This window comes from Nematolebias whitei, chromosome 7, assembly GCF_014905685.2.
Source record: "Nematolebias whitei isolate Nwh7 chromosome 7, NemWhi1, whole genome shotgun sequence".
In the NCBI taxonomy this organism is placed as follows: Eukaryota; Metazoa; Chordata; class Actinopteri; order Cyprinodontiformes; family Rivulidae; genus Nematolebias; species Nematolebias whitei.
In genome coordinates, this window is record NC_056504.1 from 19,769,346 (window position 1) to 19,775,987 (window position 6,642).

Sequence of the window (6,642 nt, forward strand, 5' to 3'; positions counted from 1 at the left end):
CCCCCCCCCCCCCCCCAATAGCTTTGCTCTTCTGCAGAACAAGTGTTATTGATACACAACCAGTTCTCTAAGAGATTTTTAACTGTTCTAATAAATGTCAAGTATTTATTGTCTATTATTACACATTTAAACTCACTCTAATGAATAAAACAGCTAAGTAAATGCATAGTAAGAACTCAAACTGTAAGAAACACATGTATTACAATAAGTGATGTGGCAGATGCAGGGGAATTTAATGAAACTAATAAGGCAGTTTGAAGGTTTCTGCTCATCTATCAGATTCAGTCATAGTTCCTGTTTCAGACTTGTCAGTGCTCCACAACATGCAGGCTTGACTGGGCTGATAGAGCAGCTGAGCAGCTTTTGTTAGAATGCTGCCAGGTTACAATGTGATGCAACAAAATGTGGGCAGCACGGTGGCGCAACTGGTAGAGCTGCTGCCCCTCAGCGAACAGGTCCCTGGTTCAAACCCCGGTCCAGGGGTCTTTCTGGGTGGAGTTTGCATGTTCTCTCCGTGCATGCGTGGGTTTTCTCCGGGTACTCCGGTTTCCTCCCACAGACCAAAAACATGCATGTTAGGCTGATTGGTAACTCTAAATTGTCCCTAGGTGTGAGTGAGAGAGTGAATGGTTGTTTGTCTCGTTTGTCTCTATGTGGCCCTGTGATGGACTTGCGACCCGTCCAGGGTGTACCCCGCCCCTCGCACAGTGATAGCTGGACATGGGCACCAGCGACCCCCGTGACCCAAAATGGAACAAGCGGGTAAAGAAAATGGATGGATGGATGGATGGCAACAAAATGTAATCAACACAGTTACAGAATCCATCAAAGTGCGTAGTTATTACTAGGGATGCACGATCCACTTTTTTTACTTCCAATCCGATCCCGATACCTATATCTGAGTATCAGCCGATACCGATCCAGTTCCGATATCATCATCATCATTGATTTTATATGAGGCTGTAATAATCTCCTCTCAAGTACAATTTGTACAAATATTTGCATGCTTGTCCAAAAAGGCATCTTGAGGTAAGTTTTATTAATGTTGGATAAGTTTTAAAGTTAGAATTAAATTCTGCTAACACAAAACATGTTTCTTTTTATTCCTAGCTTTAAAGTGGATATTAAAGTGATTAAGTGATTGTTTAAAGTTGTTTTATATTTTATAAGGGGCAGATATAATAATTTTTTTCTTCTTTCTGCACTCTTTTCATTCAATGTTTTCTTTTTCATGATTTTTTTATTTTATTTAGTTTCATTTAATTGAATGAATAAATGAATTAAATTAAATGTTAAATGGCGTCAAACATCTACTAAGTTCACTGCATAAACCAACAGACATATTCCTGTTTTTAGTATTTTACATCAATTTATAATGTAGTTGTTTATGTTTTTAATATATATATAATTTTCAAATCATATGTTTTTTTATGATTGTCTACTGTTGTACTGATAAATATCTCCTGGAGGGTAAACTATATCTTGACTGCAAGTATCAAGCTGCGAAATCCTTCGTTTTCTACAACTGATAGTGGTTGGTCATTAATTATGATGAAGTTTAGCAACTTCTCTGTAAACATTCGAGCTCCGTGGTTTCAGCCATGTTTTCTTCTTGTTCAATCCGAAGCAGGCAGCCTGATTTGAAGCAGCCGCACTCAGTCTGTCCCTTCTCAGAGACAGGCAGACTGAGCGGGGCAGATTGGACGCGGCTGGCCGGTGTCGAGTCGCCTCTTTCGGTTTGACCAAAGAGCAGTGCCCCGCTGAAGCCACGGAGCTCGAATGTCCATCGTAAAACTAACTTTAACGTGGTTTAATGTGGCGCTATGGCTCTGTAGACATTGCACGTTGCTGTCTTGTTTTGTGGTGTTTAGTGTACTGTATATATGATGCTAGATTTCAATGAGTTTAATTCAATTCAAGCTATAATTATTTTTTTGTCTTTTTCTGTTGATAATAACAATCCATCAACTTGTTTATATTTAAATTATTCAGAAGACACATTATTTAGACATTTCAACACTCTGTGCATCTGAAATGCATCAAATCTATTAAGACAAATTTAAACTGTTTTGCCTTCAGTTAAAAGCTGCACCAGTCAACAAATGGAAAATGTTTTTTTTTAATGAATGAATATGTGTAGACTGTTTTGACTGATGCTATACCAATTGACAGTTTACCTAATAATGAATGTGTTATTTTAGATTGTTATTTTATAAATGGCATGCTTTGCTCAGACAGAATAAAGAATGTTATTTGCAGTTTTTTTAAATTCATTTAAAATGTTTTCTTTTTATTGTAGAAGATTATTTGTAGTGAGCGCAAACTAAACTCTTGCTAAAGATACATTTAATAAAGAACTTAAGCCACTCAGATTTAAAACGCTCTTATATGATATGATATATGATGAACAGTTTGGTATTAAGTCATTTGTAGATCATTTTCAGAGTTTACTTACTGCGTGGACATGCATTTGTGTATAATGCTTGTGCAGATGATAATGCTGTAGTTTACTGTCATCAGTGGTGGACACAGTTCCGCTAATCCGATAATAGCGTAACTAACTTTCCATTTAGCAGATTAGCATTTTTGCTAACTTTGAATAGTGGAAGAATTTCCACTAAATATTAAACCAGTAAATTAAAGTCTGCTAATCATTTTTAAAGTCAGTTTTCCACACAAAGCGGGCAGGAGAATGGTGATTAACAGAGCAATGCTTTGCAATGCTATACTATGCAGAGTTAAGCAACTGTAAGCACTACCCAGTGATGTCACCAACCTCACAGTGTTTTTCCCCCTCATACGTACAACAAACAGTCTTTGACTCTTGGTGTCGGTTTACAGCCAATAACAGACTTTAACATAAATATCAAACCAGAAATGGGAAATAACATAAGAACCCCATTTTCACACTCAGAAACATCATGAACAGTCAGAAAAGTTGCACACATAATTCCTACTCAGCATGCTTTGTAACGTTCACACTGTCTCTGGGACGTGACTTTCTCACACTTTTCTTCACACATCTTTACTTTAATACAAACATTGATTACAGAGAGAATATTGATGATGACACACAACAACTTTGTAGTTAGTTTATAAAAGTGGTTAATCACAAAGAGGATTGCTAAAGTGAATTAATTATTTATAGTAAATGACACAAGGGAAATGTCTGACACACATTTAATGCATCACTCTGCTTCAGCGCAACAGAGTTCTGCTCCAACTCTTTGGTTCTCATAGACCGGAATAATTTCTAAAAGCCAATCTCTGAATGGGACATGGATGCTTTACTTATGAATCACAAGTAAAGCGTTTAGAGTTGTGTTCACTTACAACATAGTCACAATACAGACAATCTTACAATGTCAGCAGTGTATGGAAAAAGTTAGCAGTTTAGTGCTAGCTTTTGCTAATTCTGTTTATCTTTCAGCGGTTTAGTGTTAGTAAAGATCATTTTAGACTTAGCAAATTAGCAGTTAGCGAAGCTATATTTCTGATTTGCTGTGTCCACCACTGTGTCATTTTAAACCTACAAAAAATGGTAAAAAGATCAATTTAGCTTCATCAAGTTTTTCTCTTCATACATAACTGGGTTAGAAATAGCATGAAAGAAAAGGGGACATACAATTTTGGCAACATTGAAATGTGCTAGATGTGTGATTTGCACTTTAAATGTTAACTTTTATTTTATATATTTACATATATTTTACAAAAAAACTTAGTCACATAATTTTTCATAATATGTTATTATTGTACTTTATGATTTGCCATTATTTAAAGCAATAGTTGCTGTTAAAGATTCAGATTTTTTGTTATGAAATGAAATTTCTATGACATTGCATTATTTTGTTTTTGTTTGTTTATTTATTTATTTATTGGGGGTTATTGTACTTTAAATTCTATAGGGTATGCTGGATGCAAACATGAAGAAGGATGAGGAAACAGCACCATTTCCTCATCCTTGCTTAGGCCTACATCTAAATTCATAAACGTTCATATTTACCGTTTTAGTTGCTGCTTCTTTTCAAAAGAAGAAACAATTTTGATGGATTTTTTTTTGTCACGTGAACAAGTGAAAAACAATTCAAATGAAAAATGTTGAAAAATTGTGTTTTTTGACAGCTTTTATTGCTTCAATGTGTATGACAGGAAGGAAATGTGTATGTATTTGTGTACATATTTTTAAAGCTAACAAATGAATAAATAAAACCATAATCTTAAATATTTTTCATTTAAACTTGAAAATGTCAAATATCTACCTAACATAGAACTTTAAATATATATTTTGTTACTAGTACATGTGTAACACAGTGTTATTCAGAATGCATAATACATCTGTTGTCTTAAATTGGTTCACAACATCTGTTTCCCTTTTATTCATGATGCTTAATAGTTCTTTTTTAAACCTAATTTACAGTTTATAACTACAGTAATGTAATACTGTTGTATTATTAAAAGAATCTCTGTGAGATTGCCAAAAACAGTCCAATAAAGTTTCAGATTGAAATCTTTATTCAGTTTTTGTGTTTTATCTTGTGTGTGTATGAAGCACTTCATCAAGTGCATTTTCTTTTAGGCATAGAAGTTAAGTACTTAATAAAATAATCTCACAATCCTGTTCAGTCAGGCCATTTTTTAAATAACCTTTGTGTTTACATTAACTGACTAGACAGCCACTGAGAGTAATGTCATTATTGTGTTTATCAGCGAATGCTATGTATGAATGAATGAATGAATGAAAGAATGTAACTAAATTTAAATATTCTATTCTATTGTTGTTGTCCTCTGTCTTGCAGAGTAATGCAACAGAGATCAGTGACTTTATGAGCTTGTTGATAATTTTACAACTTCAGTGCAAACTTTACTTGATAAACTTGCTCTGCTGAAAATTTGTAAATGAACTGTACTTATATAGTGCCGTTCTATACTCAAAGCACTTTACAATAAAATCTGTGCCCTCATTTACCCAGCCACACACAACCTAATTTGAATCTGTAGCGTCTAATCAGTGATTTTTAGATCACATTCATACAACAATGGGAAATTAGTGTATGAATGGGTCACACCAATGGGACACACATCAGAGGCAATGAAGGCATCATGAGGCAAAGAAGTGCTGTGTCTTGCCCAGGGACACTTCAACATGTGACTGCTGGTGGAATCGAAAACCCATCTCTCTCAGTGGAGGATGACTGCTCAAACCACACCGCCACAGCTGCCCCAAGAAAAGAAAAAGAAAGTAATCAATCCATGGAATCTGGCTTTTTGCTTCAATTCTGAATTGTGTACTTTAAAACTAAACTGGAAAGAAAATGGCTGTCCACTAATGTGGAAGCATTTTATTTAACTTATTTAACTTGCTAACATATAACAATGCCCTACATAAAACTAAAACTGTATATTATTCATATTTAATAGATGAGAATACAAATAACCCTAGGGTTTTGTTCATTACTATACCTAGACTAATGAAAAGTCCTATCTCTGAGCCGGCTATCCCTACAGCTATAAGCAGTGATAACTTAATTCTTTATAAATAAAATTATTTCAGTTAAAGAGAAAATTCAAACCAACTTTCCTTCTACTATTCCTAGTTCCCTGTCAGATGAGGCAACTTTAAAAATTTCACTAGAGCCTGATTTGTGTTTGGACTGTTTTTGTCCTGTTGCGCTCTCTGAATTGTCCAAAATAATAACCTCATCCAAACCATCCACATGTCTACTAGATCCCATCCCAACCAGACTGTTTAAAGAGGTATTTCTCCTAATTAATATCCACATTTTGGATCTGCTTAATTAGTCTCTAATAAATGGTTACATACCACAGTGCTTTAAGGTTGCTGTAATTAAACCTTTAATTAAGAAGCATGGTCTTAATTCCAGAATGCTGGCCAATTATAGACCTATATCTAAGCTAACATACAACAAAAAACTTTTTTTTTTTTTAGAAAATAGTTGCAAATCAAATGTGTGAACATCTGAACATAAATAATCTGAAAAGTTTCAGTCAGGGTTTAGTGCTCATCATAGCACAGAAACAGCACTAGTGAAAGTTACTAACGATATTCTCATGGCCTCAGACAATGGACGTGTCTATACTGGTCCTGTTAGACCGCAGTGCTGCATTTGATACAGTTGATCACAACATTGTACTACAGACACTTGAATATGATTTTGGGATTACAGGAACAACTCTTAAATGGCTTAAATCACATTTATTTGATAGATTCCAGTTTGTAAATGTAAATAATAAATCTTCTTCATACACCAAAGTTAGTCATGGCGTTTCTCAGGGTTCAGTTCTTGGACCAATGCTCGTTATTTTATATTTGCTTCCATTATGTAAAGTTACTAAACCATATGGGATACATTTTCATTGTTATGCTGATGATACTCAGTGATATTTTGCCATGAAACCCAACAAATCTAATCAGTTACTTAGACTACAAGCATGTCTTGAAGACATAAAAATCTGGATGACCCTAATTTTTCTGCTTTTAAATTCCAACAAAACTGACGTTATGGTTTTTGGACCTGAGCATCTTAGGAATGAATTTTGCAGTCTTTCACTTCCTCTGGATAGTCATAATTTGGCCTCCAGTGCTAATGTAAAAAAATAACTTGGTGTGTATATATATATATA